The sequence below is a fragment of the Cryptomeria japonica genome, chromosome 3 (genome assembly GCF_030272615.1).
Source record: "Cryptomeria japonica chromosome 3, Sugi_1.0, whole genome shotgun sequence".
Lineage (NCBI taxonomy): Eukaryota > Viridiplantae > Streptophyta > Pinopsida > Cupressales > Cupressaceae > Cryptomeria > Cryptomeria japonica.
The window spans coordinates 309,619,960-309,647,003 of NC_081407.1; the positions used below are offsets into that span (position 1 = coordinate 309,619,960).

A 27,044-nucleotide genomic window follows, 5' to 3' on the forward strand; every position below is an offset into this window, starting at 1 on the left:
GGTGAGTATCTTGGGAGCAAAACCATCTATGCTCTTGCACTAAATTATATCTCAAATATCCTCAATCAATAGAACGGGTGGGCTACTACTTAAAGGTGTTTAGTCATGTTCGATGTTTTTGGACATAAGTTCATTCTGCAGTAACTCACTTAAGAGCCTTGTAACTGGTGGTGGGGCCCATTTGTCCTTTCGGCCAGTTACACTGTAGGAACAACTATACCCAAAGCTACAGCTTTCGCTCTCACCTGATTTCTATAGCGGCTCGAAGGATTTACCGCTCGAGGTCGTTCCCAAGAGTATCGATCCCTTGGCAGGCCTCTCTTAAAAAGATAAAATTGGAGTGTTACTAACACTTTTCTCTTGCACCTAGGACCACGAAAGCCAAGGGAGAGGATAGTGTGTGTTAGAAGTGGGACCACTCGACCGACTTTTTGCACAAGTGTGCCAAGCACGAAAAACACTTGTTCTTTTTAATCCATCATTGCAATTTGATCTAACTATTTGGAGATGTTGCTCCAACAGCCATGGTGTTCTTTTTAACTTCAAAAGCAATGTGTTTTGTAATCTAGAATTTGGAAATCCTAGTGAACTTAATGAAAAACACGTTTGCATGAAGTAAAATTGCTTTAAAAATGAGACAAGTTGATTGTGAATTTTATTTGCACCAAAAATGAAAGTGTGGATTGTGAGTTTTATCTTGATGCAAGAAATAAAATTTGCCTTGTTGATTTTAAGCACCAAAACGAAGTTTGTTTCCTAACTTGCAAAAAAAATAAAGTTGTTTTTGTATAAGTTTGTGGTTCTTTTTACCTTGGAACAATGAAATTCTTTTTAAGAGCCCCAAACAAATGTGTGATTCTTTTTTAAAAGCCCAAATTTGAAATGTGAAGTTAATTTTAAACCAAAATAAAAAGTGAATTCATTTTTAAAACCAACTTCAAAAAACAAGTTAGTAAAAAATATAAATCTACTTTTTAATCTAATTTAAATCTGCACAAAAGAGAAAAATAGTTAGTAAAATCCGCCTATTTGGTGGGCTTCTACAAGCCTAATTTTTTTTTTGGTCTTTTTTTTTTTCGTTACAAGGTGATTTGTACAACGTTTTGTTACAATAGCGCTAGTCTGCGTTTGAACAGAGGCACTATTTAACACAAACGCACTAAAAGAAAGGGAAAGACAGAGAAGGAAAAAGCACTGAAACAGGGTGAATAGCGCCAAAATAATGTCAAACGCACCAAAACAGTGTCAAAAGCGCAACCTGTGTGACATTTTCAACATTCAAACATGTTATTGGTTAAAAAAAAAGTTGATCTTTTTGGTGTTTGGATTCACGTCGGGTTCACCAAATGATGCTCTGCAAAAAGGATTAGAAAATCTATTTGATGGCAACACACACAAGAGCACAAGAAACAAACGTTAGTGTTAGCAACAAAAGATTATCCTAAACAAGCATATCAAGAGAGATATTAAGCATGAAATAGAAAGCATATAAACATAGAATGAAATAGCTAATCAAGATGCTCATAGTTGCTCCTCCCTTGTTCCTCTCCTCTCCAAGTACCAAATGAGTGTAGCTCTCAGCTTTTAGCACTAGCCATGGATGGCATATGGAGATTCAAGATGGTTGAATATGATAAGCAAAAACTATGCAAGAGTAGATAGTGATGCTATGAAAAAGCTCTATGCTAATGCCAGTATAACAACAATACTCTAAATGCTTCTCTTTTTGCTTGAGGAGAAGAGTTCTATTTATAGAAGAAATGGGGAAATGAAGGGTTAAGATTGAATGGTTTAATCAAGGGCCAAGTTTGAAAGTTGGGGATCCATGTGCACAATTGGCACCAATAAAATGGTGACAAGTGTCAACATAGGATTGGGTTGAGAGAAGAGGTTGGAGGCATTAAAGGCCTGAGAAGACCTCATGGTTATTTAGAAGGTAAGGGTCAAGTCTAAATTAAGATTACCCATTGGATTAAGAGTTAATCCAAGGATAAACCTTTGTGCAAATGTTTAAGAGATAATCATGGTCAAAGCATTAAAGGCTTGATGAGACCTTTGGGTTGGGTAGAGGTTGAGTCAAAACAAATGTTTTAACCATGTGGGAGGGTTTGAGGTAACCATTAATGGTTATTGGAGACTTTGGGGATTAAGTGGTTGAAGGTTGAAAGCCTTCAATGGTTATCAAAGACTTTGAGGGTTAATTTGTTGAACACACAAAGCATTAATTGCTTTTCAAAGACTTTGGAGTCTTTGAGAAGTGACTCCAATTTGCTTAGGAATGTGACAATATTTAGGGGATGGATTAGGCTAATTAGGAAGGGTTTAGAAGAATCTAGAAGGGGTTTAGGCATACAAGTGGATTTTGTAGGAAAATGCAAGTGGGAGAAATTTTGGTATTTTCAATTAAAATAAAATCATTTATTTCAATTAAATGGTGTAATTTGCATTTGGATAAATATTCAAATAAATATTAATTTATTTAAATGAGAAAAATGAAGATAAAGCATTAAAATGCTTGAAGACTTTGAGGGAAACCATTAAAGGCTTGAAGACTTTAAGGAAAACCATTAAAGTCTTAAGAAGATTATAGAAGGAAGCCATCAAGTTTGAAGACTTTAAAGCCATCAAGTTTGAATACTTTAAGGGAAACCATTAAAGGTTTCAAGTGGGTGAGGATAAATAGGATTTTAAATAAATAATTTATTTAAAATAGTTGTGCAACTTGCTTTTGTAGGAAAATACAAGTGGGTGGAGGATAAAGGTGATTTTAAATAAATGATTTATTTATTTAAAATAATTGTGCAACTTGTATTTGTAGGAAAATGCAAGTGGGTGGAGGATAAAGGTGATTTTAAATAAATGATTTATTTATTTAAATGTGAGAGGTGGGATTTTGGGGGTTTTAAATAAATATTAATTTATTTAAATGTGAGAGAAGATTTAATTAAATAAATATGATCTATTTATTTAATTAATGGTCTGAATTTGGTTAAGTGAATTAAATCAAATAAATTGAATAATTTATTTAATTAATAGGAGAATAGGGTTAAGATGAATTAATTAAATATTAATTTAATTAATTATTAATTGATGGTTAAATAATCAAATAAATACTAAGTATTCATTTAATTAAGTGGATAGATTTATGTGACTACATGTATTTAAATGCAACTAAATGTAATGAAACGATGATGTGCTCAAGATAGATGAACGCAAGGTTGTTTAGACTTTGCATGATACACTGATGATGTATCAGAGAACGTTGTCGTGATTGTATCCAAGACCAACTCATTTATCACATAACTTCGTATATTAACTTTGTTCACACTTGCATTCAAAACCATGCATATGAATAATGAATGATTAAATGGATGGGTGATATGCAACAGAATGCAATATGAACAAATGAGATGGAATGATGATCCATAGTGCTTTTATTTTCATCATTGAGCATGGTAATATTGAATTTGGATGAGGCAGTAGGAACCAAGGATGGAGCATTGTACCTACAAACAAACAACATAAATAAAGCATAAAGAAAAAGGACCCTCCATAATGGTTCATGCTCATATGGTCGAGGTATACGCTATAGTCAGCAAGCCATAGTGATCCATGACTATATTTTGCATATGATCACGTATCTTAGTGAACTTCCCACGTAGACACCATTAGTACATGCCCTAGAACTTCATTGGAACAATTCGCAGAAGACATACCAACAATGCTTAGGAACCATCCCGACCACTCTAATCACTTGTGGATATCTTGGAGTTGCATAGGAACCTGATATAAATGAATAAATAACCTACAAATCAACCAAGTATTTGATAGCTTAAACATAATTTTCTTGTCAAAGAAAATGTCATCTCGTCTTTGTTTTGGTAAGGAAGGATGCATCCGTGTTAAGATAGTTTGCGTGTTGATGTTGATTGTTTGGTTGATATGACAAGTGGTCATCATTTGAGTATTTCACAATGTTTGTTTGGTATCTGCTTGAAAAAGAAGTTGTACAAGGGGTTGCCATGTTTTTGATTGATTTTGGATGTTTTATCATGTTTTTGGATCTTGTGAGTGTTTTTGAATGTTTTTGGTATTTTGTGAGACGGTTTTGAGTGTTTTTGGTATTTTGTGAGACGGTTTTGAATGAAGAAATCAATTAATCACAAATAATGCAGAATCCATTTCCATCAAATAGTTTAAGAGTATTGCCCCCAATTTAGACGTGACTATGAAAAAGCGGAATGCAAGACGCATGAAGGACTGTCCTTGATTGCAGATCAATAACAAGCCATGTTTTTTACTGATGGATGTGTGGATGTAATGAATGTGATCGCAAAAAGTCTGAAAGACAATGGAGCCATAGCCTTTATGAGTGGCGCCTGTTTTCCAGGTTTTCACCATCGCACTTACCTAAGGTGCCACATGAGTGGTTGTTCACCGTTTGGATGCATGATTTCTCTTTACTATTTTGATGTTTTTTGTATTTTCTTTAGGACATATCTAAATGTTTTTGGTGGTTTTCTGATATGCATGTGAGCCTGATGCTATGTACAACTTAGGTATAAAACCTTTTGAGGTGCATGTTGTTGATTGGATCTACTAGCAGTTCTCCTTCTGAAGTAGCCAATTGATATGCCCCAGACCCAAATACAGCAGTGATAACATATGGACCCAGCTAGTTTGATTCAAACTTTCCCTGATGTTCTTGGTTGGGTTGGTTACAAGGATTCTCTCTTAGAACAAGATCACCTACCTCAAATGTGCGAGGTCTAACTCGATGATTATAGCTTCTGCTCATGCGTTGCTGATAAGCTTTGAGGTGATTGTATGTAGCTTGTCGTTTCTCATCAAGTAGCTCTAAGTCTTGAAGACGTGATACCCTGTATGCTTCATCATCTATGAGATGATGGAAGAAAACCTGTAGTGATGGTATCTCAACCTCAATAGGTAAGATAGCTTCTGCACCATAGACTAGTGAGTAGGGAGTTGCACCTGTAGGGGTTCAAATACTAGTTCGGTATGCCCATAGTGCTGGATTCAATTGAACATGCCAATCACGACCGACATCATTGACTGTCTTCTTGAGGATTCTCAATATGTTTTTGTTTGATGCTTCGGCCTGACCATTTCCTTGTGGGTAATAGAGAGTGGAAAAGCGATGTTGGATGTGAAACATTTTACAAAGCTCACGGACATCCTGATTTTTGAATGGAAGCCCGTAATCTGTGATGATGGACATGGGTACACCATACCGACAGATGATCTAATTAAGGATGAATGAGGTGATCTGCTTGTCGGTGACTTGGGTAAGTGGAACAACTTCGATCCACTTTGTGAAGTATTCGGTGGCGGTAATAATGAACTTGTGGTTGTTGGATGAAGATGGATGGATTTTACCCACAAGGTCAAGTCCCCATTGAAAAAAAGGCCATGGTGTTGTGATTGGTTGTAATTCCTGCACTAGTGCATGTATCAGGTCACCATGAACTTGGCACTTCTTGCATTTTCTGACAAAGTAGTAGGAGTCTTTTTCCATGGATGGCCAATAGTATCTAGTGCGTATGATCTTCTTGGCTAGTGAAGGACTGCTTGCGTGACTTCCACAAATTCCTTCATGTACCTCTTCCAAGGCCTTTTTTATCTCATCATGTTCCAAACATCAAAGGAGAGTACCATCAAGACTACGTCGGTATAGGGTTTCAGCAATGATGGTATATTGAGCGGTTTGGTGAATGAAGGTTTTACGTTGGTTATTCGATTGGTTAGGAGGAAGTGTATGATCGCGTAGATAGGTGTAGAACTCACCGTATCATAAGGATTCAGAAAAGGCGACATATCATCTCAGATTCGGGGATATCATAAGCGGGAATCCAAAGTTGTTCTACCAAGAATTCATAGCGTGTTGAATTATGTGGAAGATCTAGGAGAGATGCGATGGTAGCCATAGCATCAGTAGCTCGATTTTGATCTCTGGGTATCTGCTCAAAGGTGATAGTAGTAAATGATGCCTTTAAATTGTCCACCATTTGCTTGTATGGAATGAGTTTGTCATCCTTGGTCTGATATTCATCGGTTACTTGTCGGATGACCAGTTGGGAGTCGCCATATATCTGTAACTCTTTCAATTTCCATTGTATGGCCAGTCTGAGTCCTGTGATCAGGGCCTCATACTCTACTATGTTGTTTGTGCATGGAAATGTGAGCCTGTAAGACTTCGAGATGCTGTCACCTTGAGGTGTGATAAACATAATGCCTGCCCCCGAGCCATGCCTAGTGTATGAACCATCAAAGTATAGTTTCCATGGTTGTGCTTTTGTGATCATGAATATCTCTTCATCTGAAAAATTGGAAATGAGAGGATGAGCTCCTATGAGGGGTGCATCGGCCAACTGATCTACAATAACTTGGCCCTTGATAGCCTTACAGTCCATATACTTGATGTCAAATTCACTTAGAATCATCACCCATTTGGCCAAGCGGCCTGTCAATGCTGCTTTGTTGAGTAAGTACTTTAGTGGATCAATCTTTGCAATGAGCTGTACTTTATGTGTTAATAGATAGTGCCTCAGTTTAGTAGCTACCAAGATTATTGCTAGGCAAGCTCGCTCAATAGGTATGTAATTGAGTTCATAGCCAACCAGTGTGCGAGAGATGTAGTAAACAACACACTCTTTCCCTTTTGCATTGTGTTGGGCCAGTAGCACTCCTAATGTTGTATTTGTTGCTAAGATATAGAGTAATAGAGACTTACTCGGATCTATGGAATAAACAATGGTATATTCATGAGATAGTCCTTAAGCATCTGGAATGCTTGCTGGCATTTGGTATCCCATTGAAAGTGGATGTTTTTGTGTAACAGGTGTGTAAAGGGGTGACACTTATCTACCAGTTGTGCAATGAATCTTCGGATGGATTGTAGCCGCCCTTGTAATGTCCTTAGCTGATTGATGTTCTTCGGAGGTGGCATGTCCATGAGTGCTTTTACCTTTGCAGGATCGACCTCAATGGCTTTGCTTGAGACAATGTATCCTAGAAGCTTCCCAAAGGTTACTCCAAAGACACATTTCTTTGGGTTGAGTCGAACATGATATTGTTCCAGTCTATCAAAGATTTTCTCTAAGATTACTAGATGACCTTCTCTTGTTAGTGATTTTGCCAGTAAGTCATCAACATAATCTTCCATTATAGTATGCATCATGTCATGGAAGATGGTGGTCATTGTTCGTTGATAGGTCGCTCCTGCATTTTTTAGATCGAAAGGAATTACATTCCAATAGTATGTTCCCCATAGACATGTGAAGGCCATCTTATGTTGATCTTCTGGTGTGATCTTTATCTGATTGTACCCTGAAAATCCATCCATGAGTGAAAGCATGGCATGTCTTGCTATTAGGTCCACTATTATGTTGATGTTGGATAGGGGGAAGTCATCTTTAGGACATGCTTTGTTCAGATCTCTGAAGTCAGTGCAAATATAGATGCCCCCATTTGCTTTGCCAATAGGTACAATATTGGATATCCATTGCATAATCAATTGGTCTAATAAAACCAACATCCAGGAGTTTCTTAAGTTCTGCTTTGACAAGTACCACAATATGAGGGTGCATCTTGCAAAGTTTCTACTTGATAGGTTTGTCTCCTTCTGCTACGGTGAGGTGATGCATGACTAAATCCGGATCAAGACCAAGCATGTCTACATATGACCATGCAAAGTTAATCTGGCGCTTCTGGAAGAATTTGACAAACTTAGGTTGTTCCTCTAGAGTTAAAAGAGATGCCAGATGTATGTGGTGAGGAGTTTCAGGAGTCCCCACGTTGTATTTTTTTGTCTCTTCAATAAGGATTGTTGATCATTCTTGTTGTGTACTAGAGGGGAGGATGTCAAACCTTTCATCCTCAGGTGCCTCAAAGAGGTTTTCACCGTTGGATACACTCTTTCTTTTTACTTTTGTGGGATCAAACAGTGCCACAGTGTGGTTTTCACTGGAAGAGCCATGTTTTATTGTTATATTTTTGCAACTGGAAGGTTTGGCATCCACCCCAAAGTATGTTGCGCTATTAAGTTCAATGGTGAATCCAGCTTTGTGATCCCCACTTGGTATGTTATCCTGTAGTTCCAAAAAGTCAATGATCGCCTCATCATTTTGGAATTGGTCAAGGAATGGGGGATTAGATTGGTTCCATTCGATGAGTTCAGGATGTTTAATAGGCATTACCTCATCGATCAGGTTAATTTCATAAGAGGTGTCAATGAGGGTCAAGATGTTGTGGTGAAGGTCATTGATGGTACTCTCCTTGTCAAAATCAGGCATAGGATGTGACATAGGGTCTGTGGAAGAAGTTTCCAGTTCAAGAATCCAAGAGGTCTTTATCTGTGCTTCTCTATAAATAGGGATGTCTTTGCGAGGTGGAGGTAGTGATGCATCTTCCTCATCTGAAGTATTAAGTTGGATGGAATCAAATTCCCACTCATGTGAGTCAGTCTCTGAGTTGCTTTCCAGTATCCGATTACTATACCATACTGGGATGTCCTTTAAGTTAAACACTGCAGGTGTGATCGATTGATGTACCTTTGTAGATGAAATGATTGGTGCTACAGGAAGGATTATGGGGATCAATGAATCCGATACAGGGAGTATTGGTAGTGTTGAATTTGCTGCTTCTACTGGAATTGTCGATGTTGTCGATACCGCTGGGGGTTCTGACAGTGATAATGGCGTTGTTGTTGCGGTTGATGGGATTGGTGGTTTGATTGGTGGGATGATTGGTGTTGTGGATGTTATTGCTAGGATGTTTAGCCTCAGTGGGGCGGTTGGTGTGGTGCTTGGTGTTGTTGATATAATCAAAGGTGACCTCTTTAGAGTTTTAGGTTGATATAGAGGTTTGCTAGGTTTTCCTTTGAATCTGAGTTTAGGAAGGATCTTTTGAAAGCATAATCCTATGTTATCTTTGGGCTTTAATTCGGGCTGCAACGGTTCATGTCTTCCTTGCTTGCAAGGTCCCAAAGTACTTTGACCATCATAACCCATTCTTTGCATAATGAGAAGGCCTTTTCCATATTGATCGGTGGGAAGCTTAGCTTGTGGGATGTTCATGGTGACATGATCTTTATGGATCCATTATGCTAAGTCCTCATCTCGGATCTCTTCTTCTTGACTCTTTCCAAGGATGAAAGGCATCAAAGTGCATGCTGGCTGGACCAGTGGTGTTTGAAGTAACTGTTGAGGTTTACCATGAGTTCTAGGAGAAGTAGGCATTTGTCCAACACAAAAGAGTTGGTTCAAATTGTACTCCCCAAGACATTCCTCTGCTATTTTCATCTTGAACTTCTCTTGCTTGGGTATAGTGGTGTTTGAACTGGAAAGAGAGGCTGGACTTACGTATGATGTGGATGAGATGGCTTCTCTATTGTTGGGAATGGTAATCTTTGGTTGATGATTGATATTGTGACAATATGCAAAGGGATTTGCATCGCCCAATATTGTAATTTCTACACCATTATGAGGGAACTTGATACACTGATGGTAGGTGGATGGAATGACTTGCATGGTGTGTATCCAAGGTCTTCCTAACAATAAATTATATGGCAGAGGAAGGTCCAGAACTTGGCATATGATGTGCTTCACCACTGGGCCCACTCGGATTGGTAGCACAACAACTCCTTTGGATGAACGCTCTGCATCATCATAGGCTTTGATTGTTATCTTCTTGCGGGGATCCACTAATTCAATTGCATATCCCAATGTTGTGACCAATTGTAGTGTACAGATATTCAGACCTGCTCCATTATCGATCAAGACTCGCTTGATTCTGTGTTGGTTGATAAATCCTTCAATATGGAGTGAGGCGTTATGAGGTTGCTGGAAGGATGTATTGTCACTTTCAGAGAAAGTGAGACAAGGTGATGACCTTAGATTTCCAACTATGGCTTGGAACTGATCTGTATTTAGGTTTGCAGGGACTGATGTCTCTTGGAGAGTTTGATCCAAGATTGTTTTATGAGATGGGGATAGGCGCAATAGCTCTAAGATAGATATCAGTGCGAGCGTTTTATCTAATTGGTGTACAAGGTTATACTGCTTTGGGATATATGTGGTGCCTTGTGGAGCTGCTTTTATGGTGATCTTGTCACGACGTGTAACAACATTGCAGGTGGAGCTAGGATTTTTGATGGTAATAGTTGCAATTTGTTCATTGGCATCATATAGGTGATTCACAGTGTAATTATAAGCGGCACGCTTATAATCAGTGGTATCTATGTTTCGCCCTGAAGTGGAAGGACCCCTTTGATCTTGTGATGGAAGTGGATTTTTAAACATGAGATGATAATTGTTTGTTGTCTTTGAGTTGTGTCCTTCGATTTTGATCTCACCTTGGTGAATAAGATCCTGAATAAGATCTTTCAATCTATGACAATTGCTTGTCTTATGCCCTTTCCCTTGATAAAAATTGCAATGTTCAGTATCCCTCCACCATGAAAGTTTGACCTGAGGTTCGTAATTTGATGTTTTGGGTAAGGTCACCAAATTTTGAGAAACCAACTGATGTAACACCATTTCAATAGGTTCCCCTAAGGGAGTGTATGTTCATTTTGGTTTAAAATTTTGTTGGCATTGTCTGGGTTTGTCTTGAGATATATTGCGTCCTTGATTTGGAGGAGCAATTGTGTTATTCTTGGGTGGGGGGTTCTGTCCGACAAATCGGACCACAGGTTGTGCACTTTTGATGGTCCTTACATCTACAACCCCGTCATTGACAACGTTTTTGTTTTTGTTCCAGAAGTTAGGCTTGTCACTATTGAAGCGTGGGCGAGGGCCATCCTTTGGCTCATTGTATATCTTGATAAGCCCTTTTTTTATGAGAGCCCGCTCACATTTTAAACCTTTGGTGATCATGTCATTGAAAGAGTTTGTGTCTTTTACGTCTAGGTGAAATTCCATTTCGTCGTTTAAGTTGGAAATAAATATTTCAACTAATTCTTGTTCGGGTAATTGAAGGGAACGTCTGTTAGGCATTTGACACCATCGTTGCAGAAAAACTGAAAATAGCTCTCCTGGTTTTTGCTTAGTGTTACATAGATCAGCCATGGTGATATCACGTTCAATATTGTGTGAGTAATGTGCTAGGAACTTCTGGACTAGTTCTTCAAAGGTCCTAATGCCACCTGGTAGTTGGGAAAACCATGATGTGGTTGTTCCTCCCAAACTTTGGGGAAAAAGTCGCATTAGGTATGTGTCCTCATATGCCACTTCGAGGCAAGCTGAATGAAATTCTCTAACATGATCGCAAGGATCTCCTTTTCCTCAGTACTTTTCGAACTTGGGTGTTTCAAACCCTCATGGAAAAGGTGGCATATGAAGATTCCTATCAAAGGGATAGGGACAAATGTCATTAAGTGAAAACTGATTAGTTTTCACACCACTATGAAGTTGTTGGGCGAGATTCTCAACTTGTTGCCGCAACATGTCTATTTCATTTGGAGGAGAAGGAGGTGGGGGATTTCCTTGATGAAGGTTGTATCTGATGTGATCTTGACCTCTTTCATCCTGATTATGACTTTGGCGTTCTAATGCTTGCCTTAGTTGTGCAACATCAAAATCAGAGGGTAGTTTGGCTCCCTCTTGAGCAAGTCTTAAAAAGTGAGCATCAACATTGCTCCTGAGTATTTCGTCAAAAAGTTTATTAAAGAGGGTTGTGTTGTGCCCTTTCTATTGCCACAGGAGTAGGAGTACTTGGATTTTCATCATTTGGATTTCCTCCAAGAGATTCTTGGAATTCATTGATATTTTCCTCCTTTTCTTCCTCAATTTCCATTTGTCTAGTTCTAGATCTGGTTTGAGCCATTTTGCTTACAAGTTGCTGTTGAAGTTTTTGCGAAAATGATGATGAGTTATTGATGAAATGAGAGGTTTATGTTTGGTGGGGTGTTTTGCATATGGATCTCTAGCACTAAAGGTAGATGCGACCAAAGTCCTTTCTTGAATTGCTTGTTGTGTTTGATGACAATGTTTGATATGATAAGGTATAGAGAGATCTGAGATGTGTTACAAACTCAACTACCTATTAATGAGAGGATTCACTCATAGACTATTTTTAACCTGTGTAGAAATGCCTCTTAGGATGAGTTTATCCTATATGTAGAGACACTCTAAAAAGTGATGTATTGTGTTTGATTCAAGAAATATCGAAAGAGAACTTAGGACAAAAACCTCTTGATGTTTTGAGAGTTGGAATGGATTGATGATGTGTGAATAGGATAATGGATGAAATGAACTTCAATAGAAACTTTGTGTTACAAAAGGAACAAACTCTTCCTCTTCTTGTTCAGGAGTAGGTGGTTCTTCTCTAGCTGAGTTGTATGTGATACAAATGTCTGGAAAGAAGGCAGGATTGATCTTGCCTCCCTTGTTTTTGTGATAACTCAAAGCTCGATATTGAGTAAACGCTCTGCGGTTTAATGACTCTTGATCAAATTTGTTTGATTTTCCTTGAAGGTATAGACGCATGTAATGCAAGAAGGTTCTATGAGAGACAAAGATTTGTTTATTAAGATAGAATAATTTCCTCCTTTTGATAAAAACTTTTGAGCTCAATGGTTTTTTCTTCAAGTTGATATGTTGATGAAGATTCTTTTTTCTCAAGATGTGAAGAATGGTCATATAGTTTGATACTTTTGCTGTTGCACTTTGTTGGTATTTTGAAAATGTGTTGAAAATTTTGTGTTGGATGAATACTTGCTTTTGGAATTTGATATTTGACTTTTCTTTGACAAGAAAACAAAGCAAGCACATAAACACAAGAATGTTGCCTTAAAGGCACAAATAAGTGTGGGTCTAGATCAACCCAATCTTTGGACTCTTTATGACCCTTTTCTTACAAACGTATTTTAGGTGTTTCCAAAGCATGAAGTCAGCTCAATTTGTACTGGTTAGACACAAAATGAAGACACTTCAAATACTCTTTATCCCTAAAGTCAAATGACTAGTTGCGATAATTTCAGCCCACATCTTGATATTTCTTCAACTTTGGTACTACATACCTTATGAATCCTGTCGTGGCAGGTAAGGATGTGATATACTAAGTCTTGCATGAGCATAACCAATAGATGATCCCTATGATGGGGGAGTCACCACTTTTATCAGGCTACAAGTAACCTTTTAAAAAGTTATGTTTCTACTCAAGGAAATATGTATGGTGAGTATCTTGGGAGCCAAACCTTTTATGCTCTTGCACTGAACTTCTCACAAATATCCTCAATCAATATAACGGGTGGGCTACTACATAAAGGTGTTTAGTAATTTTCGATGTCTTTGGACATAAGTTCATTTTGCAGTGACTCACTTAAGAGCCTTGTAACTTGTGGTGGGGCCCATTTGTCCTTTCGACAAGTTACATTGTAGGAACATCTATACCCAAGGCTACAACTTTCGCTCACACCTGATTTTTATAGCGGCTCGAAGGATTTACCGCGCGAGGTCATTCCCAAGATTGATGTGTCTCTTGGCAGACCTCTCTTAAAAAGATAAAATTTTGAGTGTTACTAACACTTTTCTCTTGCACCTAGGACCACGAATGCCAAGGGAGAGGATAGTGTGTGTTAGAAGTAGGACCACACGACAAACTCTTTTGCACAAGTGTGCCAAACACAAAATACACTTCTTCTTTTTAACTTATCATTGCAATGATGATCTATCTATTTGGAGATGTTGCTCCAATAACCATGGTGTTCTTTTTATCCTTCAAAGGCAATATGTTGAGTAAACTAAGAAAAATGAAATCCTGGTCAGCTTAATGAAAAACACGTTTTGCCTGAAGTAAATCACTTTGAAAAACAAGACAAGTTGATTGTTCTTTTTATTTGCCCAAAAACTAAGTGTGGATTGTGATTTTTTAACTTGAATTTGATGCAAGGAAATCAAAATTTGTTTGGTTGAGTTTTATGCACCAAAATGAAGTGTTCAAGTTGCCTATCTTGCATGAAAAACAAAATTTGCTTGCGAGTTTTAAAGCACCAAATGAAATTTTGATCTTTAAGCACCAAATGAAGTGTTTGAGTTTGTTTTAACTTGCAATAAAATTTAAAAAAGGGAATTTTAAGCAATAAAAAGGGTTAGTGTAAACCTGCACAAGAAATGAAAAGTTAGTAAAATCCGAACACATGGTGGGCTTCCATAAGTCTAATAAAAATCAATTTATCGGTTACAAAGAATTTTTTACAACGCTCTGTTACAATAGCGCTACTTTGTGTGAAAACAGAAGCGCTACTTAACACAAAAGCATGAAAGTAAGGACAAAAGCGTTAAAATAGAATATTTATACAACAATACAAACATGCTAATACAGAAACAAAAGCGCTACCTAATGAACAATAGCGCTATTGTAGAAACAAAAGCGCTAGAAGACCAAATAACGATAGCGCTAAAGCACGAACAAAAACGTCGAAGCGCGACCTGTGTGTCAATTTAAACAGTTAAACAAGTTAGTTTTTTTTCAAAAAGTTGTTCCTCAATTCACGTTGGGTTCACCAAATGATGCTCTGCAAAATGGAAGGATTAGTAAAAACCTCTTTTGATAGATAAACACACACAAGGAAATACAAGAGACAAGAGTTAGTCATTAGTGTTAGCAAATCAAAGATTGAATGCTATCCTAAGCAAACATATCAAGAAAGACACTACTAAACAAATAAAAAGCTTAAGGAATCTACAAAAGGTAACTAAATATTTCCATATGCTCTCTACCATGCTGGTAGCTTCTCCTTGTTCCTCTCCTCTCCAAGTTTCAAATTAGTGTAGCTCTCATCAGCTTTTTGCACTATAGATGCCTTATGGAGGTTCAAGATTGACAAATGATTATTTTAAATGTTATGCAAGTGTGAATGAACTAATATTTCGATGGTATGAAATGGGAATGATTTATTTTAGACCAAAATAACAATGTATTTATGATTTTATGCTAAATGCTCTTCTCTAAAATTCACTATAATGTAAATGCATACAAGTTTTCAGGATCTGGATTATGAAGAAATGGGCTCTATTTATAGAAAAAATGGAGCAATGGATGGTTGAGATTGAGTAATCTCAACAAGGGTCAGGATTGAATGATATTCAATCCATGAGAGGGATTTCAACCCAATCTGATGTTGACACTTGTCAACATGAGATGGGTTGAGAGGAGAGGGAATAAGCATTAAATGCTTGACATGACCTGAGGCTTAACTTAGGAGGTAAGGTTAAGGTTGGGCTGAGTGAATAAATTCATTATTCAAAGAATAATGCTTTTATCCAATGGATAAACTCTTGTACAAGAGTTAGTGAGGATAACCATGGTTAAAGCAATAAATGCTTGAGGAGACACATGGGTCACATGAGGGTTGAGTTAGGGGTCAAAGTCCCTAACCATAGGTGCAAGTGGATTTAACCATAAATGGTCATGTAAGAGCCATTATTGGTTTGGAAGACTTTAGAGGTTAGCTTGTTGGACACATAAAGCATTAAATGTTTTTCAAAGACTTAAGAGTCTTTGAGAAGTGACTCTAAGTTGCTTAGGAATGTGACAATAAGTAGGGGATGGATTAGGCTAATTAGGAAGGGGTTAGAAAAGCCTAAAAAGGGTTTAGGATTGCAGGTGGGTTTGGTGGGTGAGGGAAAATAGGATTTTTATTAAAATAAATTTCATTTATTTCAACAAATAGGTGCAAGTTGCATTTTTAGGAGAATGCAAGTGGGGTGGATTTTAATGATTTAAATAAATGTTTTATTTAATTATTTAAAAGAGGAAAGGGGATGTAAAATGAAATAAATAGGATTTACTCATTTTGTTGATTGTGAATTTAGTTTAATGAATTAATTAAAATAAATTGAATAATTTATTTAATTAATAGGAGAATGCTTGAGGATGAATTAATTAAATGTTAATTTAATTAACTAATGGCTCGTGGGTTTTTAATTAAATAAATAACAAATATTCATTTAATTAAAATGGACAGATTTATGTGACTACAATAATTTAATATAAACATCTAAGTATATAAGATTATTATATCAAGAACTTAATTTTTTTTAAATGAAGCATGTTTATATTATAAATTATATTTTATAATCTAAATTTAAGTTTTGAAAATTTTAAGAAAATAAAATATTGATATTACAAACAATAATAATATTAACTGAAAGACAAATTCAATATTAACAAAAAAAATATATTATAAAATAGAACATCAATATAATTAAATTCTTAAATAAATCAGATTTGAAAAATTAAAACTATAATTCAAATAAAATATTAAAAATAAATAAACTATATTTAAATTTATATAATTTTTTTATTTTTATTTTTAAATAATGCCTGGTAAACTTTTTAACGTGACAGACGACGCTGGCATGACACACCCTTCGGCTCCACTTGAAACACTTTTGGCTCAGACCAATGAACCGGTGAGGCCACAACCAAGGGACCTCATCCCCACACTTCACTTGTTCAAACCCGCTAGCACAATGGCCCAACGAAGACACAAGGTCTGCGAGCACAATGGCTCAACAGGTGTTTGAACCTTGGTGGTCGCTACACCAACAGAGCGTTTTAACCGCGACACTACATGTCTGAAGACTTATACAATTTAAATTTTAACTTTTATATTAAAAATTAAATTAAAATCATATTAAAAAGGTAAAAAAAAAATAATTTTGTTTATCTAATTTTGTTTATTATCTTTTGATATCACAAATAATGTAAAATATTATTAAAGTTATTTTGAATTTTATAATCAATGTAAAGAATAGAATTTTTTTAAAATATAATAACTAATAATAAAGTTTTTTAAAAATCCCTCATTAATGGGGTTAGGTTTAGGTTGATCTCTCGATAAACCCATAGGATGGTGTTCAATGGACAACTCCTGAGGTTGGGTGGGTAAAAATTAATTTTGATGGTGCTTCAATGGGGAATACGAGACCAAGTGGTGCAAGATGTGTCGTTGGAGATCATGAAGGAAAAAAATTGGGGGAGAATGTTATTGCGCTTGGGGAGGACACCAATAATCTAGCTAAATTCTGAGTGGCTCTACTCAGACTTGAGTTGGGGCTCAAATTAAAGGCAGAGAAAGTGCAATTGGAGGGTAATTCCTTAATCACCATTAATGACATTTGCTAAAATGTCACCCTAAATTGGAAACTAAATTGATGGTTGGAGCCAATCAGAGTGTTGATTGGAAAATTCTCAGATTTGAAGCTCACACACGTGTATAGGGAAGGGAACATGTTAGCGGACGAAATCTCCAAAAAGGCTATATAAAGGAATCAAGGGATGGTGATAGAGGAGTGATTTCAAAATGGGCAGTGAGGACATGTGAGTTGAGGTACATAAGACAAGGAATAAATGTTGATAAACCTTGAGGATGTGAAAGGATGAAGGCATTTATGGAGTGTATATGGGAACACTCAATAGGTGGTAGGAAGGAAGACATGGCATTCAAGTCAAATATTATCAAAGTTGCCATTAATTTTTGATGATTAGAAAATGTGTGAAAGTGTTAGTTTGTAGATCATTAAGCTTATGTGGCAGATTTGGGAAGATTATCCCAAACGATGGACATTATTAATCTTTAGGGGATTGTGTACCCGTGATGATAAAAATATGGTTGTCATTTAACAATGGGAGAATGCAGTGGTTTTTATGACATTGTGAGGTGTCTATTGTTGTGAGTTGCAGGTATTATTATGGATACCCTGATTTTACTTGAATCAACCAAACATCAGATGTCGTTTCTTGGGGAGGTGACTGACAAAAGGATGGTGGCAATATTATCTATGAGGCACCCTCTGGTTCTACATGTTGTGAAGGTCATCCTTGGAAAGGAGTTCCTCATGGCCTTCCATCACCACATGGTGAACACGAACATGGTTGCTATGTTTTTGGTGGTGGTCTTGATTGCGAGGGAACCAAAAGCTAGTGCCAAGGTTTTGTGCAAAAAGATCTTCGAGCATTCCATTTTAAGTGATATTAACACAAATCTTGATAATGTGGATGAAAATCTCCATATTTATTTGCCCCATAATTATTATATATAGAAAGATGGAGGTGGGGAAGTGAAGAAATTCTCACTCATTAGCACCCTAGAGCCGAATGTTTTGATCGAGCATGAGGAGGAAATTGGGAGAAATATCATGTTTGTGCTAAGGCTTATAGGGATGGTGATGGTCATTAAGGAAGGTTGGGTGAAGGAGTATATGATGAGAAGGGATTTGTTGGAAGAGAATGAGCTAGAACCGAACTTGGACCTGAATTTTGGGACTCTCATTTAGGAGGAGGTATGGGTGAATAGCGACATGTGTGACCCTTAGAGAGGACAAGAACTACAAGCCATGATGCATGCAGGCCTAAGTGTCTAGTGGTAGCCAAATCTATTGCAGTCACAAGGTGCAAGGATGAGGAATAGCTTGGCGGGATGTGGGGAATTGTGTTCTATTTGCTCCTCCTTATTTTTGATGTTTTAAGAAATATATCAAAAATGGATATTGTATATGATAGGTATAGACTTGTCACCATTTTGTTTTTGGTGACTGACAGAGGGTTAGATGTGAATAGGCCTCAAATTTTGTTGCATGGAGGCTATTATATAGGATAGGTATAGTTATGAGACTGTAAATGTTGCTATGGGTAGAATAATAGGACGATAGAAATGGTGGATATACAAAAAAAACTATAATGTAATCTTTCTTTAGTAATATACGAGTGATGCACTGTAAGCAATAATTTACCTATATATATATATATAATGTTTTTCAAATTAATATAAAATTTTAAATTCAAGATATGAGATTTCTAAATATTATTAAAAATAATAATGAAAGATCAAATTTTAAAATCAATGATTAGTGAAAATAAAATAAAATAATTTAATATCTTTATTTCAATTATCTATTTTTTTCAGTTATCTAAATTATTTTATATAAACTAAAAATTTGTCATTCAAATTATTTTAAAATTTATCATGTGTAAAAAATACTTTATAAATAAAATAAAATAAAGTTTCCCATAGCAAAAGCCACAGGGGAACAACTTCTGGAAATAAAACCCCACAGGTAATGGTTCTAAATATTTGACTAGGGTTCACAAGGGAGATCAAAACTCAGAGAGACGCAAAGCAAGTGAAGGAAACTTTTTGGGTACTGGCATCAAAGAAGCTTCACTGATGCAAAAGGTAGCTTCGAACATAGATCATAAGGAAGATCATGCCATTGATATTCAACACTCTCTGTCAAGGGCTTTTGCTCTGCCTAGGATTCTGAATGAGGCTCATACGACAGTCAAGAAAAGTAACAAGTCTCATACCACACTCATGCATGGATTGACACCAAGGGCTTCCATTAATTCAAATGCCAACTTTCCACATTGACAAACAACAGGGCAGGTAGCTGAGCAAAAAGCAAAGTCTGGTCAAGGTTTTAACAAAGGGGCTAAAATTTGGAGGAGGAAGGTTGTTTCAAACCCACAAAATCAAGGTTCTATAGAGGAACCTAAGGATAAAGTGTCCCAAGAAGGATTCTCTGCAGTGACATTTACACAGGAACAACCTCTTCCTCAAATGCAAGATCTCTGAAACAGATAAATCATATGTAAGTTTTGGGAAACCTCTTTACCTACAACTTTATTACATGATATTCTTTTGGAAGAATAGGAAGGATTAGATCAAGTTTTTTATCTTGACTCAACAAAGGGCATATTTTTAGTTTTATTTCATGATAACCAAGCTAGAGATAGTGTGTTTAAAAATAAGGCTTGGTTCTACCAAAGGGCAGGGCTTTGTATAAATTCTTGGATCCCCAACTTTTTTGCTGATAAATTTGTTAATTTCAAGCAATCAGATGTTAATCTAACCAATTAATTATAATCAGACTATGAATAAAGAGTAATAGTAATAAAACACAAGACACAAGACACTAATACCCTTGGAAAACCTCCCTCTTGGAGGTGAAAAACCCAACCTTAAATATGATATGTATCATCTCAATTGTACACAATTACAATATAGCAAACTTATCTCAGATTGTTGTCCAAACAACAAGTTGACAAGGTAATGAAGGATGCAACCCTAATCAATAGTAGATGACCAAAAGAGAGGATCAGCAACAGATGACAACAACAGGCTGGAGCAGAATTGCAGAAGATCTTGACAACTTCGTCCAACAATATCCTTGACTGAATTCGCACAAGTGAAGAGTTCGCTAAAGTGTAGGAGAGCAAATTGCATTTGCTAAGAATGATTGTATAAATGACTTCATCTTCAAGTGGATTATATACCATCCTTTTTTTGGCGCTAAACATCCTCAAGTCGGCTTGCAAGATAAATAATTAATATTATACATTTTCCCACGTTAGGTATTGGGTCTAGCCCAATAGCCACCACATTACAATTGAGCCCAACCCAAAACATAGTTAATTGTTACATTTGGGTCTACCCTATCTACAAGTTACATTCAGTATAGGACCACAAGTTACATCGCCCAATTATGGTCAAACCAAATTACAAGTTACATTTATAGGGCCTGTCCTATCCACAAGTTACATTATATATAGGTCTTGCCCAAACAAGACATAATTACAAGTTACATGTATTTGGGTCCAACCCTAAGTTCAATTTACATAATAGATAATACATGTGTATTTTAATTGTCATTGACAACATTAAAATACAATAGATAGGTATCCGAGCTAGCTACTATTTCAACAAAATTTGATAATAGATTTGTTCCATTTTGGGTGCAATTGAAAGCAATGCCTTTAGAGTACAGAGAATTTGAGTTAATTGAGCAATTAGCAAACCAAATTGGCATATTATTAAAGCATGATAAGGAGTTTTTCCGTAATCCTTCTAAACCGGCCAGAGTTTGTTTATTGATAGATACTTCAAAAATGGGTCCTAAGTATCTTCATATTAATTCTATAAATGGACAATGGTGCCAACAAGTAGTATTAGAAAGTAAAGATAATGCATCTCATCTTTTCCATTCTCTGGAACATTCTAAGTCTGAGTGCAAAGTAACTCATTCATAAACAAAGGCCTCTCTTTCTCACAAGCCAGATGAAAATTCAAGGGATAACATTAGTTCAGAATTTGATGCACCTTAGGATATAATCAGCTCTATGATGGGATCAATTGAATCAATTCAGGATTTAGTCTGCCCAAATAAGGGATTATGTGCCATTAGTAAGTCTCAGAACATCAAAAGCTCAGACTTTGAATTAGTTCAGGATCTTCTCAGTTCAAAGAAGGGAATAGTTTAACCAGTTCAGGATATAGCCAGTCCAAAGCAGGGAACGAGAGTTATTATTAAGCATCAGAACACATATAAGAATTTAGAGTTTGTTGCAAAAAGTCCTATATAGTTTACTGACATCAATAATCTTTTGCAAAGCATTTTTTCAGTCTTCAGTTTTGAAACTGTTATCCCTCAGAGGAAGGTCAACAAGATCACACTCAACTCCTCACATAATGTCAACAACTCACTATCTATTATTCCTCTTAGTGCCCAACCTTCTTCATCTAAGGTCCCAGAGGAAGTTCTTCAGAATATGGCAGAGAACATCTTATACTCTGTCGGTTCAGATATGATAGATTGCATTATAGAAGAATTATATATGGAAAAGGACATATTAACTGAGGGTAATTGAACGTTGCCTATATTTCAAGATCAAAAAGTTTCCATTAAGTCTCACTTGGAACCACTTATTGGAAATTTTGAATTTCAACTTGAGGAGGACAATATTTAAAAAAAATAAAATTTGTCATGCCAAGATGACTTGCATTGGTCAGTTTCTGTAGAGGATCACTACGCTATTCCATTGATAGATTTAGAACAACAGTTGGAGTTCATGCATTAGTCAGAATCTGACTATTCCGAGACTCTATCAAATTCACAACATTCAAATTTTGATTTCTCTGAGACACTCTCTGTTTCTCAATTTGTGTTGTCTCTTTCTCCTTCAAACCATCAGCCAAAGAAAAGAGGTAAGAAATCTAAGTTGACCAAAACCCGAGAGGAAATCGAAGTAGGTATTTAACTAACTTTGGATGGAAAGGTATCAATTTCCAAAAGACCGAGGAGAGCATGTTGCTCTCCTCGAAAGTGATGGATATCCTTTCATGGAATGTCAGAGGCCTAAATGCCTCTAAAAAAAGATCCCAGATCAAGCGTCAATTGAATGATCAAGCGTCAATTGAATGCTTCTGGGGCAAAAATCATTTTGTTACAAGAAACTAAAACTTCTCAACAAACTTTTGAGTCAACAATTAATAAATGGACAAAATAGAAAGTGTGTCACTCTCTAGTAAATGGGGCGTTAGGTGGCCTTATTACACTTTAGGACCCAAAGCAGGTTTCCCTTGAGATGGACACTTCAGATAGTAATTGGCAAACAATGAAGGTTAAGAGCTTTGATCTGATTTTTAGGATTATAAATGTTTATGGTCCAATAGGGACCAATGACAAAAGAAGGTTATGTGATGCCTTAACGACCTATATTCAACAATCATCTGAACAAAAAATCATTTTGGGAGGTGATTTTAATTCTATTACATCTCTAAAGGAAAAAATAGGTGGGATTTTACCCCCTTAGAAAACAATTGATTATTTCCAACATTTCATTCTAGATAACGCTCTTCAAGACATCGTTCCCACAAAAGGGCAATTCACATGGACAAACAAAAGAAAAGATTTTTTGCAGATTGCAGAGCGACTAGACAGATTTTTAGTCACAGCTAGCTGGGTTATAGATAATTGAAATTTGCAGTCAGAGATTTTACCGTTAATCTTCTTAGATCACATTGCCATTTCTTTTCTCCTGACTAAGAATACTAATGGATTTGCATATAAGCTTTCATTCAAATTTGAAAGGATGTGGTTTAGACATCGTCATTTCCTTCCTCTAATTAGACAATGGTGGGTAAGTGCGTCTCCACATAGAGGTACTAGAATGCATTAGTTTCAAAAGAAGATCCAATTTGTTAAAGGCCAAATCAAGAATTGGAATACACATGTATTTAAAAATATTTTCTCCAAAAGAGCAAGTAGCTAAAGATTTATCTAAAGTGCATGAACACATTATTCAACATGGGTTGGATGCAAATACTTATAGTAAGCAGAAGTAGCTGCAAGAATACTGGGTGGAACTATGTAAAAGAGAAGAAACTTACTAGAGACAAAAATCAAGAGAACTATGGCTCAAAGAAGGAGATCATAACACTAAGTTTTTCCATGCTTCAACCAACTTAAAAAGAGAATCACAAACTATCTTTAGTATTTAGGATGATAACACAAATTCTCTATTGACAGAAGCAACAACAATACAGGAGGAAGGCGTGAATTTCTTTAAAAATCTTCTGGCACCTCAACAATTGTACATTGGACAACAACAACAGCAAGAACAAGAACTATTGAGTGGTGTATCAATCCTTATAGGTCAACAGGATAGTGAGAACTTAATGATGCCATCCACTCTAGAAGAAGTCTATAATGTTGTGTTCTCTTTGTCATCTGATAAGTCCCCAGGGCCTGATGGATTTACAACTTTGTTTTATCAAAAATGTTGGGATGTTATTGGTTTTGATTTGCTACTATTATTAGAGGAATCAAGCAGAAGTGGAGAGATCCTGAAATCATTCAATGCAACTAAAATTGTTCTATTGCCAAAAGTAAAGGATCCTAAGACGTTTGTAGAATTCAAACCCATTTCATTGTGTAATACAATCTATAAGATCATCACTAAAGTGATATATCTCAGATTACAACCTCTAATAACAAAAATTATCTCTCCAGAACAAGGTGGGTTTGTACTAGGTCGAGAGACAACTGATGGAGCTTTAGTAGCACACAAAGTTCTCCATACTATTAAGACATTCAAAATACCCTCATTCATTATCAAACTTGATATGATGAAAGCATATGATAAAGTTAATTGGGCATTTCTTCTAGAAGTTCTAAAAAAAATTGGATTTTTTAGAAAAGTGGTGCAAATGGACTTATACATGTTTATCAGGAGCTTCTTTTTCAGTCATTATCAATGGTTCATCTTCAGGTTTCTTTAAAGACACCCAAGGGGTGAGACAAGGTGATCCTCTTTCACCAATACTTTTTATCATTATCGTAGAATCTCTGAGCAGATGTATTAGACACGAGTATGCAATAAATTTATGGCAAGGAATTGCCATACCAAATGCAAGCATTTCAATCACTCATACATTGTTATATGGCAAGGCAAACATTAAAGAGGCTCAGGGAATCAGTAAGGTTTTGCAAATGTATACAATAGTATCAGGACAAAGGGTCAATGAGTTCAAATCCAAGATTTATATCTTCAATATTAAACATGTAGTTTAAAAGATTTTTTTGCAAATATTTCACTTTCAGATTAGTGAGCTTCTAGGGATTTATCTTGGCATTCCTTTTTTCATGGGCTCAAACAAAGTTAACTTTTGGAATTCAGTAATTGATAGAATAAAAGCTAGAATATCAGCTTGGAAAGCTAGATGACTTTCTTTCTCAAGATGTATTCTTCTTGTCAAATATTTCCTAGCAGCTATCCCAAATTACTTCATTGATGTCCTTAAGGAACCTAACTCAGTTATCATGAAAATTGAAAAACTTATCAAAAAAAATTTATGGAAAGGGAATTCATCAAATGCAAAAAAAAAAAACATCAATTTCTTTGGATTGCATGTCTCTTGACAAATATTCAGGGGGAGTTGGATTGCACCAAATTTCTACAAGAAATAATGCATTTGGAGGTAAGTTGATTTGGAAACTGTATTCTAATCCATCTGCCATATAGTGTCAAATTATGCAAGCAAAATATTAGATTCCTCTAAGCCAACTAGAGTGTTTACTATTTCGGATCCAACTGATGGTTTATTAATATGGAATTTTATGATGGCATCTCGAGATGTTGTAACAAATTTTGTTTCATGGAAAGTTCACAATGGAGAAAGTATCCTTTTTTGGAAGGACTCATGGAATGGACTTCCTCCATTAAGGGAAGTTGTTGATCTTCAAGCAACAATACCAATTATCTCAAATACTTGGGGAAATAATGTAAGAGATTATATAGATGCAGTTGAATTATTCTCAGGCAAAGGATTTTGGAAAGACCCGCTAACTATTCATATGCAAGATGATCAAAAGAGAATGTTCAAGAAAATTTCGTCTAAGAGGTCAGTCTACATTAAGAACAGATCAGATGCGATTATTTGGGCCCCATCCAAGGATGGCAATTATTCAGTAAGGCAGGGATATCAGGCGATTCAAAATAGGGAACATGGGCAGTCCCCACAAAGGGCATTCTCATTTTGTTGGAACTCTATGATTCTTCCTAAAGCAGGCAGTTTGCATGGCTTGCACTCAGAAAAAGAATTCTCACCAGTGATAGATTGGCAAGGCCTAATATTGTTGAACCATTTAAATGTGTCTTGTGTGAAAATAAGTTCGAGTCAGTTGAACTTTTTATTCAATGCTCATTCTCTTCACAATGCTGGAATTTTGTTATGGGCAAGCTAAGTTTTTCTACACCTTTAAATAACACACTTTGGGACTGGTTTCAGTCTTGGCCCATTTTGCACATAAATGCACTCTTTTCGAACCTTTGGAGAGTTATTCCAGTATTAGTGATATGGTCAATTTGGTGGGAAATGAACAAGAGAATACTCAGAAAAGAATTCAACACAATTGATAGAGTTCAAGAACTTATTGAAAGGTCCATCTCTGAAGTACTAAATTCATACGTACAAAATCAAATGCAATGCAATTCAATATTTACATCATAGGATAGTAGCGTTCTCAAGAATTGGAAATCTGTTGTATTGCCTTTTAATGGCAGCCAATTCCTTCCCCATAAGACTCAAATTGATAGAAGTCAGATCAATGACATCCTCCCTCTCCCCAGTTTGTTAAAATGAATTTCGATGGAGTATCAAGAGGGAATCTGGGTGCCTCTGGGGCAGGCATATGTATTAGAGATCATTGAGGGACATTGCTAGCAGGAAAATCAATATCTTTGCCAACTGGAACAAAAAATGAAGCAAAAACTTGTGCATTATTACAAGATATTCTATTAGCAAAGAAGTCGGGGATCAAAAATTTGCACGTTGAAGGTGACTCTTTAATCATTATCAATACTTGTAAGAATCATAGAAGTTTGAATTGGCATATTAAGTATATTTTGCACCAGGCATGGGATATACTTGATTCATTTCAAAGTTACGTTTTAACCTATACCTATCGAGAAGGAAATAAAATTGCAGATTTTCTGGAAAATTTGGGAGGAGACAAGACCGAATTATGCATTATGGATGGTGGCCCTAGTTTAGACAATTTTCCAGAACTTCAAATGATAATTCAAAATGAAAAATATTCATTTAGAAGTGGATAGCATTCATATCAAGTGGGTTCTTATCCATAGTAAATATTGCTAATTGGGTATTCAACATTAGGTTACTCGTGACCTTTCCATGTACGACATCAAGTGTCGAGCATAACAGGAGGACTTATTTTTTGCTAACTTGTTTTGTAATTATTGCAGGTATTCATTCAAATTCTGGCAATCGACTATACATTGCATATTTCCTCATCTTGATATCTCACAATTTTGTTTCCACCTTTAAACATAGAGTAGACTCGACCTATAGCTTGCATTTTGTGAGTTGTTCTTTAATGATAGAAGGAATGTCTTTGTCTGATGAAGGAGAAATTTGGATTTGTGCAGATTGCAAAAGATTTTACATGGACTATTTGCCAAGAAATGGTCGGGTTAAGTTGTAGGTGTAAGATTGGGAGAGACCATTCTTAGGGCACATCTCAGATGACACTTTGGGGCATTTTTTTCCCTCTTCATCAGCGCCAATACATTTGCAGGTCATAATATTAACAAATTACTGAGAGTTGTTCAAGGTTATGACTTTTGGACTGGTCATCCTTTTTTGTGGGGATTGTTTCCTAGAAATCTACTTCTAAGTGGGCATTCATACAAAGATGTTTATGATAATATTAAGAAAA

General features: G+C 36.2%; 1 long non-coding RNA gene across 1 annotated transcript in view; it reads left to right on the forward strand.

The window, feature by feature from the left end:
* The first annotated feature begins 19,122 nt into the window (after positions 1–19,122).
* Positions 19,123–27,044, forward strand: part of LOC131874496 (uncharacterized) — an 8,433-nt gene continuing 511 nt past the window's right edge. Inside the window, exons 1-2 of the long non-coding RNA XR_009371852.1 lie at positions 19,123–19,616; positions 26,755–27,044. The exon at positions 26,755–27,044 is cut by the window's right edge and continues 511 nt beyond it. This is a non-coding gene — a long non-coding RNA (uncharacterized LOC131874496). The remainder of the gene's footprint in view (positions 19,617–26,754) is intronic.